This window comes from Bos javanicus, chromosome 15 (genome assembly GCF_032452875.1).
Source record: "Bos javanicus breed banteng chromosome 15, ARS-OSU_banteng_1.0, whole genome shotgun sequence".
In the NCBI taxonomy this organism is placed as follows: Eukaryota; Metazoa; Chordata; class Mammalia; order Artiodactyla; family Bovidae; genus Bos; species Bos javanicus.
Window position 1 is genome coordinate 37,332,341 of NC_083882.1, and position 14,826 is coordinate 37,347,166.

Consider the following 14,826-nt stretch of genomic DNA (forward strand, 5'->3'; position numbering starts at 1 on the left):
TCCAACAAGTATTTATTCACTACGGAGGTGGTTTTTATACTTGTTCACCAATTGTTTGCTTGTTCTCCCTCCAGGAATGGAGTTTAATTCCCCTGCCCTGAATGTGGGCTGGATTTAGTGACTTGCTTCTAACAAATAGTGTATGGGACATGGGACGAGCAGTATAGTAACTTCATGGTGGGAAAACCTGGCAGATGCCACCCTCACTAAGTGGTCAAGACTAAACCAGAAATAAGTCACATTGATACCATCTACCTCCTAATGTGTTGTGGTAAGGGTACTTCACCTTTATGATAGTCTTCCCCAAAATTCATAGCCTCAGTCTAATCAAGAGAAAACATGAGGCCAATCGAAATTGAGAAATATTCTACAAAATAACTGGGCAACTCTTTTTTTACGTCTTCCTTGGTGGCTCAATCGGTAAAGAGTCTGCCTGCAATGCAGAAGACCTGGGTTCAATCCCCAGGTAGGGAACATCCCCTGGAGAAGGAAATGGCAACCCACTCCAGTATTCTTGCCTGGAGAATTCCATGGACAGAGGAGCCTGGTGGGCTACAGTCCATGGGGTCACAAACAGTGGGAAACTACTGAGTGACTAACACTTTCACTTCACTTTCAAAGGTTTTGAAGTCAAAGAGGAAAGACCAAATAAATGTCACAGATTAAAAGAAAATAGGAGATATGGTAACGAATACATTATCCCAAATAATATATTATTTGGGATGTATTGAAACAGAAAAAGGAAATTAGTAACTTTTTAAAAACTGGTAAAATCCAAATAAAGCCTGTAGTTTAGTTAATAGTAGGTCCGCTTCTCAGTTTAGATAAATGTGCCACAGTCATGTAAGATGTTGACATTGGGACAGGACTGGCTACGTAATTTGGTGGATATAGGCAAGGCCATGTTTTTCCAGTTGTCATGTGTGGATGTGAGAGTTGGAACATACAAAAGACTGAGCACCGAAGAAATTATGTTTTCCAACTGTGGTGCTGGAGAAAACTCTCGAGAGTCCCTTGGACAGCAAGGAGATCAAACCGGTCAGTCCTAAAGGAAATCAACCCTGAATATTCACAGGAAGGACTGATGCTGATGTGAAGAGCTGACTCATTGGAAAAGACCCTGATGCTGGGTAAGACTGAGGTTAGAAGAAGGGGGCAACAGAGGATGAGATGGCTGGATGGCATCACCTATTCAATGGACATGAGTTTGAGCAAACTCCAGGAGATAGTGAAGGACAGGGAAGGCTGGAGTGCTGCAATAGATGGGGTCACAAAGAGTCAGACACGACTAAGCAACTGAACAACAAGTGTAAAGTAAAACTCTGGGGCCACTTGTTCAAAATTTAAAAGATTTCAAGACAGCAACAGAGAAGAAAACCAGGCACAGGCCATTCTGAACATGGGGTGCAGTGAGACCACACAGGTTGTTATGCCATGAAGCCTGCCCTGTGTTTGGAGGAAGCAAGGTGTGAAGCATATGGTCAGGACTTAAGCTGAGCTGGGAGACAGCACTGAGCTGTCAGGTATCTGAGTAGCTGATTAAAGCAACAAGTTTTAAGAAAGAGGCCTTTAATCACTTACTCTGATGATATGAGGAGAAAATGATGACTCCCCCTGGAACCACACATAGGTTGAAGGTCAGGTGAATCCGTGTGGATGTGGAGTTCATCTCACTGTTGAGGGAGCCCCAAGGAACAAAAGGCCCCAGCAGTGGGAGGTGAGAAAAGTTCAGAGTGAAAAAGAACTAGGGGTGGGTGGGTACAGAGTCAGAGTGGGGAAAGGTTCTTTAAGTTTTTCCCTCTTCCCCCTGATAAAGAGCATTTAGCGGAAGTTTCTGAAAAAGACCTCAACCAAAGCCTTGGATAAAAGGAAGGAAGGTGTCTGGGCTAGGAATGTAAGTATGAGAAAGATCTCCACCATAACTAGTGGGAGGAGGGGCCTGAGACCCCGATTGCAGCTCCCTTCAGACGGCTGTGCAGCTATGGGCAGGAAGTACCGTGAGAGCAGTGCCCCTCGCAACCCCCGTGAGGCTTGCCACGTGGTGCCTTTGTGTTAACCTATGGGTGGGCCTGAAACATCACATGTAGGTTTTTAACCAGGAGCTGAACTCCTTGTTTTTTTTGTACTATGTTTGCAAGTCTTCTATAAATCTATAATTATTTCAAAATAAAACTTTTTTTAAAAAGGGCTCTCTCATCGTTGTCCCATTCTTTCCTCTCCCATACCTTCTAAACATTTTGTTTGTAACTGAGACTAATAAACTAAGTTTCTAAGAACTAGTTTCTTTGTCCTTCTCTCCACAGGTCTTAGACATGAATCACTGAGGCTGCTCCAGGGACCTCTGAAGACCTGGATCATGGGCTACTTTGTCCCTTCTCTCCGCACCAATAGGCCTCTTTCCCAAATGCAGATTATCAGCTTGTGGAAATAGATGCCTATGACTCAGCGGCCCTATCCAGACATACCTGAACCTGGATGGATTGAGCACCACCCACAAGTCCTCTGCCAGGTGTTCACTGAGTGGACTGCCCTTGCTTCTCTCCACTTAAATTTCATTCTCCATCTCTGACATCTCCACTAAGTTCTCACAAATACCTCAATGCAGTATACACTGCTGCCTCATGTTCAATATGTCCAGAAAGGTATTTAACCCATCACTACCCATGCAAAAAATAAAAAAGTAAAAAACCTGCTTTCCTCCTAACATCTGACTTTTAATGACAATTTTGTGTTTCTAATCACCTGGGGCTTAGAACCTTAGCTACATTTTGAGTTCACCCCATTTCCTACCACATTCCAGCAGTTATTCAGTAGTTTCTACCTCATCAATATGTCTCATCTGTTAAAGCCCCACCTGTGCCACAGGTTTTAATAGCTTTTTTCCAGGCTTATTACAATAGTTTCATTACTCATTCTATTGTCAAACCTATGTGCTATATATACCTTTTGCAGGCATGTCCTTTCTTACCTCTGAGCCTGTTCAGACTATTTCTGTTCACACTCTTCCCATCCTCCAGCCATTAAGCTAGGTAGTTCTCATTCAGCCTGTGTGTATTTGTTGATCCTCACTTTCTTCCCTGATCCTTCCCAGGCCTGGGTTAGATGACACCCTCAGCCCCTGGGTTTGCCCTCACACACTGTACTGTAGCTACCTGATTTGTTTGTCCCTTGCTTTAGGCATGAAGCATGACAGCAGGGACCATGACATGATTATAGCCTTAGCAACCAACATGAAGTGTGATACACAGTCTTAGTTAAAACTTACTTAAAAAAAAATCTTATTGACTGGAGGTATGAATGCTGGGCACTGTCCTGGGACTGGGGGTTATAAAGAATAAACTTTAGTTCCTCTTTTCAAAGATTTCACACTCAAGTGGAAGACAAAAAAAGTACAACAAGCACTTATTGAGTGCTTTATAAGCTAGGTACAATATTATCCCCATTTTACAATGGAAAATTGAAATGGAAAGTTTAATTGCCCAGTTTAAAAAGTGGCAGACTAGGAATTTATTATAATCAAGAGGAGGAAATACTCCAAATGTCTGTCAGTAGAAACATACATGAACAAACTGTAGTCATTCATACAATAGAATGCCACTCAGCAACTAAAAGCAATAAGTTACTGATACAACGACATGGGTAAATCTCCAAAACCTCCTGCTGAGCGAAAGAAGCCAGACACAAAAAGAGTACATGCAGTATGATTCCACTTATATAAAACTTCAGAGAAACACATAAATCTAATATGTGGTATAAGAACACAGATCAGTATTTGCTTTGGGCTAGGGAAAAACACGGATATTGACTAGCAAAACATTCAAGGGAATTTGAGGCTGATGGTAATGTTCAGTATGTAGTTATATGGGTATATATCATTTGACAAAAATCATCACAGTATACCCTGAAAAGTAGTGAATTTTACCTGAGGTAAATTATATCTACACAGTTTATATAACTTTTTTAAAAGTAAAATTAAAAACTCAGTCAAATTTCAGAATCCTTGTTTTTAACCACTATGCTGCCTAACAAATATGACAGTTATACATTTGTAGAGACTGTATCAAGCATGCTGCTGCTGCTGCTGCTAAGTCGCTTCAGTCGTGTCCGACTCTGTGCGACCCCATAGACGGCAGCCCACCAGGCTCCCCCGTCCCTGGGATTCTCCAGGCAAGAACACTGGAGTGGGTTGCCATTTCCTTCTCCAATGCAAAAAGTGAAAAGTGAAAGGGAAGTCACTCAGTCGAGTCCGACTCTTCGCAACCCCATGGACTGCAGCCTACCAAGCTCCTCCGTCCATGGGATTTTCCAGGCAAGAGTACTGGAGTGGGGTGCCATAGCCTTCTCCGGTATCAAGCATCATGAAATATAAAACTTTGGTTTCTACCAAAATAGTTGACTATTTCCCCCCTTTCCACCAAAATTAACACTGAAAAGAAAAAGTATAAAAGCAAGAGGAACATACAAGTGTCAGAAATCAACAACAGTAATAATAACAAAATGTGAGCCCTCTGGGGACACAGTCTGGATCTGTTGTGTGTCAGGAGGTGGGTAGCTATAGCTTGAAGCTGACAATACCCAGAGGTGGTGTCCCCTCAGTGTGTGGGAGGAAAGTTCTGGCGTTTTGCTCTCACCTCCCTGCTGTACTGCCTTGGACAAACCATCACCTGTTCCTTCACAGTCCAGCCAGGCCAGCACCTAACAGTATAGGGGAAAAGTCCTTTGGGAGCAGGAACAAGCAAAGAGCTGATAAATCTAAAAAATACTGAGATCCTACTATACATTTATTAGAATAACCAAAATCCAGAACAATGACAACGCCAAATGCTAGCGAGGATGTGGAGCAAAAGGAACTTTCATACACTCCTGGTGGGAATGCAAAATGGTACACCCAATCTGGGAAACAATTTGGCAGTGTCTTAAACTAAACACCCTCTTACCATGTGATCCAGCAATCACATTCCTTGGCATTTATCCAAAAGAGTCAAAAACACTGATGTCCACACAAAAACCTGAACACACATGTTTATAGCAGCTTTATTCATAATGGCCAAAAACTTGGAAGCCAGCTAGATACCTTCATTTGGTGAATGGATAAATATACTGCAGTACACCCAGATGATGAACTATTATTCAGCACTAACAATGCGTATTACTAAGTGAAAGAAGCCAACATGAAAAAGCTACATACTAGGGCTTCCCTGGTGGCTCCGTGGTGAAGAATCTGCCTGCCAGTTCAGGAGACTCAGGTTCAATCCCTCCAGGAGGATCCCACATGCCACAGAACAAGTGAGCCTGTGCACCAGAACTATTGATCTTCTGCTCTGGAGCCTGGGAGCTGCAACTGCTGAGGCCCATGCACCTGGATCCCATGCTCTGCAACAAGAGAAGCCACTGCAATGAGAAGACCGAGCACCACGACTAGAGGAAAGTCCATGCAGCAATGAAGACCCAGCACCGCCAAAAGTAAATAAATAATAAAATTAATTTTTAGAAAGCTACATATTGTGTAATTCCAACTCTATGACATTCTGGAAAAGGCGAAACTATGGAGACAATAAAAAGATTAATGGTTGCCAAGAGTAGGTGAGGAAAGGAAAAGACAAAATTGGCAGAGCACAAAGCATGTTTATGGCATGGAGAATATTCTGTATGGTATTATAACGATGGATATATGTCATTATACATTTGCCCAAATTCATAAAATATACCATACCAAGAGTAAATCCTAAGGTAAACTATGGGTTTGGGGTGATTATGGTGTGTCAATGGAGGTTCACCCTGGTGAGTGATGCTGGTAATGGGGGAATATGTACAGGTTTAGGGGCAGAAGGTATATGGGAAATCTCAGTATCTTCCTCTCAATTTTATGGTGAACCTAAAACCGCTCTAAAAAAAAATATCTTTGAAAAAAGTTGATGAAAATCAGTTGGATCTGCTCTCCACCCCCTCTCCCAAACCCAGACCAGACACAACCCACAGAGGCCACCCTCTGCCCATGCCAATTCACCTCACAGGTTTAAAGTGGAACTCCAGTTGTAGGACTCGAGGGACCTTGGGCTTTCTGCCCTCAGACTCACTATTCCCCTCTCCTTAAATCCATGGAGACAGACACCTGAATGTGACCTCTTTCCCCAACACACCTTACCAAATGACTGATTGATAGCCTCAGGGAAACACGACTTCATAAACCAAAAGAACTAGATTTGAGGACATAATTACTACGAAGAAAGGCAACATATAGAACAACACCTGAAGCAGAACTACTGAAATAAACCTTCCCAAAATGTAAAATACGCATGAAGATATGAGGGGAAAATATTAGCCATAGGAAGCAAAGACAAGAAATCAACAAGATCCCAAGAAGAAATGTTAGTATCAATACTAAAGCCAAAGTAAATAACACAGTCAATGGAATAAATGGCAAGATGAATTTGAAGAAAAATGAATTAGTGAATTAGAAGAGCAGACTGAGGAAATGATGGAAAATATAAAAGAAAAGCTAAAAGATGATTCTGGATGTGAAAAGATAGACTCGATATTAAAAATAGCATAGAATAAGGGAAATATAGGCATACCAGTGAGATGGGCAGAAAAAGCTGAGAGAGTAAAGAGCAGGGAAACCCATGAAAAGCCTCATAAAGAGAAGTCTTGAGATGAGACAAAAAGAAGGGTAGAAGTTTGCCAGGTGAGCATGGAAAGGGAAAACATTTCAGGCAGAGAGAAACAACGCAGGTAAACGCATGGCGGCACGAATACAAACCATCACTTGACTAGGATCTAGCAGGTAGTCTGGTGTGTCTGGAGCAAAGGCTATTTGAAGGAAGGTAAAGAAGGTTAACATTGGAATGCAAGCAAGAGTCAGGTCAGTAAAACTCTTGGGAGATCTGTAGCATAATTATACCCCATCTTAAATACCAGGAAACTAAGTCGAGCTCAGATAGTTGAGCGAGTTGCCCCAGGTCAGACTTCCAACTGCCAGGCTCGGACCTGTTCACTGCCTCACACTCAGCGGTGGCTCTGAGTTTGCTTGTAGCTTGGATGTCTCAGTGTTCTGCAAAGTCAATTAGAATTTTTTTAAACAGATGAATTTGGGAAGTAGGGGAGTTGTGCATCCAAGATTAGGTGCGTTGTTCTGAAGTTTCCGAGTGTCCAGTTGACAATTAGTAGTTCAGGGTTAAAAGTAAGAAGATCAAGACAGTTAATACAAATTCAGATATTCCCAGCACATGGAGGTGGATGGAAGTGGATGGAGTTGCAACAATAATGCCACTGGTAACCTCGGCAAACATTTCCTCAGGACAGAAACACTTTACTGGGGTAAGACATCACTAGCCAAGTGAGGAAAACTGAAAGGCCCACAGTCACTCTGGCTTGTTGCTTTCTGTTAGTCAGATCTCAGTTCAGTTGTAGCATTTTCCGCCAGCCAGACACTGCCAGCACACCAGATAACTCTGACTGGGATGTGAGTGCAGTGCAGCACTCAGCGCAGTACTTCGTGACCCCGTGGACTGTAGCCCGCCAGGCTCCTCTGTCCATGGAATTTTCCAGGCAAGAAAACTGGAGTGGGTTGCCATTTCCAATTTCAGTGGATCTTCCTGACCTAGGGATTGAACACACATCTCCTTCATCTCTTGCACTGTCAGGCAGATTCTTTACCACTGCACCAGTAAACCTGGTAAGTGAAAATAACCATCCTCAGATGCATATTGTCAAAAGTCTGACTTCTTCTAAGTGACATCCAATTCTGGGATCCAGGAATACAAGAACACCAGGGTTGCTTGGGAAACCCAAATTGGGGAGATGTATCTCTGAATGCCAGTTACCAAGAAACATATCCTTTTATCCAGAAGGAAAATAATATTACTTTTAGCTTGTAGATAAAGAAACCAAATCTGAGAGAAGTTAAGTGACTTGCTCAAGATCATTCAGCTAAGAGGCAAAACTGGGATTCAAATCGAGGGGAGGCTGGTTCCAAAGCCAAGGAGATGAAGATTAAACAAGACGGTGCTGGTGTACCCAACATTCACTCTCATTCTTGCTTTCTCAAAGCCCAGTATTCAGAGTGGGTCAGGAGAAAAAGGTCCATGTCCTTGTTCCTAAGAAGCTTGAGAACTGAAGTCACCATTTGCTGGGAAAGAAAGAGCTTTGGGTTACAAATCAGAAGAATTAGGTCCCAGTCTGATCTGTGCCACAACTTGCTGTGTGACTGTGACCAAGTCACTCACCTCTGTGGTCCCCATTCCCTCTGCAAAAGGACGATTCTGGAAATGCAGGTGTCTGTGACTGGCAGGAGGCTTCCCTTAGACCCTAAGCCCCACCCAGCAGAGCTAGCAGTATCCAATTCTCTCCTCCCAATGCCTTTCCTCTTCTCCATTCATACCAGCCATTACAGCTAGGGCATCCCAGCTGAGGGCTGGGTGTGGATTGTTTGAGAAGCCATATGGCATCCCAGTGCAGCCGAGAGTCCAATCTCAAGGGGAAACCATTGTTCATTCATCTGGACCGAGTGACATTCTTTATGCAAGAATAACTCTTGATTAAAGGGTGAGTTTTAATGGAAACTAATTAGGCAAACTCTTTAGCCTGGGCATAATGATCAAATGAGCTGTCACACCATACCTGATACAATGATCTCACTCGCTACAAGATTTTATTCCTTAGCAATTACACTCCCACATGGCACTGCGTGCCGTTATTGCCTGGAGCACACATGTCAAATTAAAGAGCAACTTATGCACCTGATATTTAATTATTGCCTAGTACTACAGACACCCAGGGAATGTCAAAGTGAGCAGTCCTGCTTGGGAGAAACGAAAACTGAAATCTACTTCTGCAAGGGAGTGAAAAAAATAGGGATAAAATATGTATAGGCTACTATAGTTCCTTATTCAGCCGTCTTACAATTCAGTTACAAAACTTGCTCTCCCCAACCTTGAATAATTTACCTTTTTTTTCCTTCATCCAGAGAAAGTCAGCAGTTAGAGAGTTGTAGGTAAAGGCACAGGGGTCCGATTGGTATTTGTTTATCTACATGATTGATGTGTGCAGGTCTGGTCAACATTGAGCTCTTCCTGTCGTTATTCTCTCCCTAACAGACTCTGACAGGAAAGAGGGTGCCTGGCATGTCTTTCTAGCCCAAAGGGAAATGTTAGCCCTCAAGGCTGAGCACTCAGGAAGCCACATCTCACACCAGGCACACGAGCAACACGTTTGAAAAGTTGACCAAAGTTTCCCCACAAGCTGGGACAGTGAGAGGCCATGGGGAGGGAGGCTCTCTCTCTACTTTGGTTAGAATAATCTGGAGAACTTTGCAAACATACGGATGCTCAGAATCCCATCCCAGACTATTTACATTAGGATCCGAGGCCTTAACTTTTGGGGCTTCCCTGGTAGCTCAGCGGGTAAAGAATACACCTACAATGCAGGAGACCCTAGTTCAATTCCTGGGTTGGGAAGATCCCCTGGAGAAGGAATAGGCTACCCACTCCAGTATTCTTGAGCTTCCCTGGTGGCTCAGCTGGTGAAGAAGCTGCCTGCAATGCAGGAGACCTGGGTTCGATCCCTGCATTTGGAAGATCCCCTGGAGAAGGGAATGGCTACCCACTTCAGTATTCTGGCCTGGAGAATTCCATGGACTGTATAGTCCTTGGGGTGGCAAAGAGTCGGACATGGCTGAGTGACTTTTACTTTCTAGAAAGGAGGACTGGGTAATTTGTAAAGCTCCTCAGATGATTCTAATACTCAAGCAGGGCCAAGAACAACTGGTCTGGACTGGAACCAGCCAGGCCAGAGCTTAGTGTTTTAGGAGCTGCTTTCTGTCCTCAAAAAGACCTCCACACCTCAGTGCCTTTGGATGTGCTATTCTCTCCTCTGGAATGTTCTTTCACATCCCTTCTTTCTACCTAGAAAAAAAAAAATTATCCTTCAACATCAAATACATATGCTATTTTCCTCTGAGGTCTCCCCATGATTTCCCCAAGCAGAGTTGCTTCATCATCCACCAGGAGCCAGACACAAGGCTCAAAGGATCATTAAACTATCCTGCTCTCCTCAGCGGGGGTTCAAGAAGGGAATCCCCATGTCTCCAGCAATCATCTGTGAGTCCCAGCTGAGCAAACTCTGAGAATATCTTGGTCCCTTTGCTCCAGATAAAGAAATTCAATTACTCATTATCAGAATTGCACTGCCTAATACTAAAATGCCTTAATATGAGAGCTTTTGTATTTAGTAAACTGCACAGCTTGTGAAAACCCCCTCCAAACATCTGGCAAGAGGCCCAGCAGAGGTAGGGCTGAAACCTCTAATGATGGCAACATGTAAACAAGTGTTTTGTTTCAACCGATAATCATTAACTTCCAGTGTCAGGCTTACCCCTAGAGGTCTGATGCCTCAGCCTTGCAAAGGCCTCTGGGAAACAGCAGCTGGGATGAGGCCTATGCTGAGCCAGTGGGGAGGGAAGGGGTGGGAAGGCCTGTCACTATCAACCTGGAGAGGCAGGAGGTGACAGGAGCAGATGCCTCTGATGAAAGGGAGTGCCATCAGGGAGTCCTAACTTCTTTTCAGGGATGTTCATACTGGGCAAGGGTTGCTTCTCGACTATGCCTGCCTAGCTGTGTGACCTTGGCAATAAAGCCCCAGTTTCTCTATCTGCCAAATAGAATTAACAAAGGTTCCTACTTTATAGTTGTGAGACATATGTGAGAAAACATGCTCCAACCAGGCTTTTGGCACTGCCCTGATTTACAGAAAGCAGTCAATAAAAGAAATTTCCAGTTTCTTTCTCCATTATTCCCTTCAGATGTTCCTAACTGGGAACTAGACTAGTCTGAAGACCCCTGTTCTAACTCACTAAGTAATGGCTATTTGACCGCAGGATCACTGGGCTGAAGTGTGTGGTATTTGTACACATGAGTCTCAGAATAGAAACTGATAAGGGAACAGCTGGGTTTTTATTCTCATTGACCATTAACAAGTACTGGTGCTGAGTAATCCTTCACACTATAATTCATGTGCAAATATCAATTCATTCCATAAATATTAACTGAGTAACTACTATGTTCCAGATACTATGTGTACTAAGATGATTAAGAAGTGTGTTCACAGCTTGGGTTCTGGGAAAGCAGACACTGAGACAGAGAGGGGGTCACCATGGAGTGAGTTTAGGACCCACTTGTGTGAAAGGGAGATGTTATGGACTGAACTATGTCCCTCCAAAGTTCATGTGATAAAGCTCTACCCGAGTGTGACTGTATTTGGAGATAGGGCCTTTAAGGAGATAATTAAGGTTAAATAAAGTCATAAAAGGGCTTCCCAGGTAGCTCAGTGGTAAAGAATCTGCCTGCAATGCAGGACACTGGGTTCCCTGGGTCAGGAAGGTCCCCTGGAGAAGCGAATGGCTACCTGCTCCAGTATTCTTGCCTGGAGAATCCCATGGAGAGAGGAGCCTGGTGCGTTATAGTCCATAGGGTGGCAAAGAGTTGGATATGACTAAAGTGACTTAGCAGAGCATAGCACATGCAAAGTCATAAGTGGGACTCAGATTTGATAGGACTGGTATTCTCATGAGAAGAGGGAGAAACTAGAGCACTCTCTTGCTCTCTCTCTGCATAAGCACAGAGGAAAGACCAAGTGAGGATACAGTGAGTAGGGGGCTGTCTGTAAGCCAAGAAGAGAGAACCCAGAACCAGAAACCCAAACCAGCCAGGACCTTGATCTTGGACTTCCTGCCTCTAGGACTATGAGATAACAAATTTATGTTGTTTAAACCACCCAATCTGCGGTATGCCATTATAGAAGCCTAAGCTGACAAACACAGAGATGAAGGAAGCAGGAAAGGGGGGAGGCAGACACTGAGCTGTAACTCAGGCCCAATAAAGACCTCAGGTGACCACATGGGGAGCTCTGGAGTGGGAGGGCTTTCTGAACCTCCTCCCAATCCAGAGAGGGGCTGGGCCTTTATGCCCCCCAGGTCATCAGTCATTGGATGCAGGCTGCTCCTGAAAAGAGGTGTGATCCTGGAATAGGTAGTTTCCTTCTGCAGAGCCAACCCCCAAGAAGGCCGGCAGGACTCTGTACATCTCAGCCTCCATCACAACGAGTTCCCTATGGCCCTAGTGACTAGTGTCCTTTGTCCAGCACCCACCATGTGCCAGAAGCCTCATAAATGTCATTTACTTGGTCTTCACAATACTCCTGTGAGAAAATACCCATTTCACAGAGAAGGCGAAATAACGTCCAAAGCCACAAATCTGATACATAACAAAGGCCGAATTGAAGAGACCTCTCTTTCCCTTATATCCTAGTCTTGTCTTGACAGCATGCTTCCTCCCCCTTGGAAACCTTCATTTTCCACAAGAAGCTTTCCCTGTCCTCCTCCAGCAGGTATATGTGCCCATGACACCCTGTGCCTCCCTCTTCAAAGCCTATAGCACTTTGCATTATCAACAGTCACACTATGCATGTTAGTTGCTTAGTAATGTCCAACTCTTTGCAACACCATAGACTGTAGCCCACCAGTCTCCTCTGTCCATGGAATTCTCTAGGCAAGAATACTGGAGTGAGTTGCCATTTCTTCCTCCAGGACACCTTCCTGACCCAGGGATGGGACCCGAGTCCCCCGCATTGCAGGCAGATTTTTTACCATTTGAGCCACTATGGAAGCCTGATCACATTAGCTGACACAACCCTGGTGGCTCAGAGAGTAAAGAATTTGCCTTCAAAGCAGGAGACCTAGGTTTGATCCCTGGGTTGGGAAGATCCCCTGGAAGAGGGAATGGCAACCCACTCCAGTATTCTTGGCTAGAGAATTTCATGGACAGAGGAGCCTGGTGGGCTACCGTCCATAGGGTCGCAAAGAGTCAAGCACAACTGAGTGACGAACACTTGCACTTTAACATTTACCATGTCGCAGGCACTGTTCTGGCACTTTCCAAACATTAATTTATTTAATCTTTTCAACAGCCCTATAAAATATTATTTTGATCATTCTCATTTACAGATAAGAAGGCTAATAAGATATAAAACTGTTAAGTAACTTTCCCAGAGATACCCAACCAGGGTTTGAAACCACTCGATCTGGTTCCAGATATTATACTATTCTGTCTAGGGGTCATTTCTGACACCCTTCTGATTTGCAAATGTTTGGAGGACATAGACAAGTCTCATTCATATTTTTCCACCTCAGTGACTTACCTGGGACTGACATATACTGAGCTTTTTGTAAGGTTTTCCTAAACAACTAAGTGACGGCTTTCACATGAACATTTTGAAAATAATTGGATTTGATCTATGTGGACAAAGCCTAGAAGAAAAGACAGACAAAAAAAAAATCCATTTGATCTGTTGAGACATTGAGATCATGGGTGAATTTTAATACCTGGATATTGAGAGAATACTGGTTTTTAAGAATTCAAAATGGGTGATGGCAAACTTTATCTGCATTTCCTATTGCTGTCATGAGAGTGGACCTCTAGTACATTTCAGACGGCATTCCTACCGGGATGCAGGCTTCTCCAGTCCATGAAGCTCAGGTCCAGAAATATCTCAGGTGTCAGAGTAGGGCAATGTCTTTCCAATGACCCCATAACCAATTCTAAGATGAAAAGATCAAGGCTCTCATCATCACAACTCGGAAGTTATTGATACCCAGAAATGAGGTAAAGAGTATTTTGGTGGTCATTTAAGCCTGTTTCTAAGTGAACTCTAGTGACTGGGCAGATTCCCCAAGTCTTCAGATCTTCAGATTCCCACTAGGACATTTAGATAAGCAGACCCTTATGCAGCTGATAAGTAATCAGAATGAGCCAGTGGCCAGGGAGGCTCTGAGAAATTGCATTGAGTTCTCTCATCTCACTCCCGTACTTGCTGTTTACTTTATATTCATTCATTCACTCATTTATCCATTCAGCAGATGTAACTGGGGTCCTACTAGATGTCAAAAAGTTTTCTAATCTTGAAGAATACATAATGAACAAGCCAGATAAGTCCTTTTCTTGTATGGAGTTTATAGTCTAATGAGAGAATACGAACAATAAACAAACGATATAACTTCAACTCATGATAATTTCTATAAAGAAAATAAAGCAGGGTGACATTCTGAAAAGTGAGTGAGGCACAGGGAAAAACTGATTTTGACAGGATAGTTAGGGAAGGATTCTCAGGGGTGGCATTTAAATAGAGACTTGAATAGTAAGTGGCCAACCTTCAGGAAATCTGGGAGAAGAGGAGTACAAAGTCCCTGAGGCTGAACTAGGCTTGCCAGCGTCCTGGGGGCAGAAATCAGACCAGTGCAGGTGGGCCGGCTGAGCATGGGGAAGAATAGTAAGATACAAAGCCTGAGAAGCAGAAAAGAAGTTTGGGTTTTATTTCTAGCATGATGAGGAACTATTGGAGAGCTTTTAAGAAAGACAGAAATGCAATATGGTTTAAGTATTTAAAAGATCACTCTGGCTGCCAAGTAAAGAATGAACTATAGGAAACAAAAATAGAATCTTGGAGACTCAGTTCACTGTCTACTAGATGTCTGGTCTGCTGATTTGGCTCTTGTTTCCAATCCCAAAGTTACTGCCAGCAATTCAAATTGCCTAGTTCATTTCACCTCCACCCCTGACTTCCCAGTACTTGAGTGTTGCTGCTCACCACTTCAGCCAGCACCCTATCTGCCCAACTGGCTCTGCACAAGTGGGGATCAGATGCGTCTCTAGATCACAAAAGGCAGCAGTTTAGCTCATTGATGTCACTTGTAAATTAATGTAAAACCCAAAAGTGTCAACTGCAACATCCATGAAAACAGAGTAAAGAGTTCATACTGTTTACAAAGTTGCCCCA

At 43.5% G+C, this 14,826-nt stretch overlaps 1 non-coding gene across 1 annotated transcript; it reads left to right on the forward strand.

Annotated features, from left to right (window-relative positions):
• The first annotated feature begins 402 nt into the window (after window positions 1-402).
• TRNAC-GCA (transfer RNA cysteine (anticodon GCA)) lies at window positions 403-474 on the forward strand. The gene has a single exon. It is a non-coding gene; the product is annotated as a tRNA-Cys (tRNA).
• Window positions 475-14,826: the final 14,352 nt, after the last annotated feature.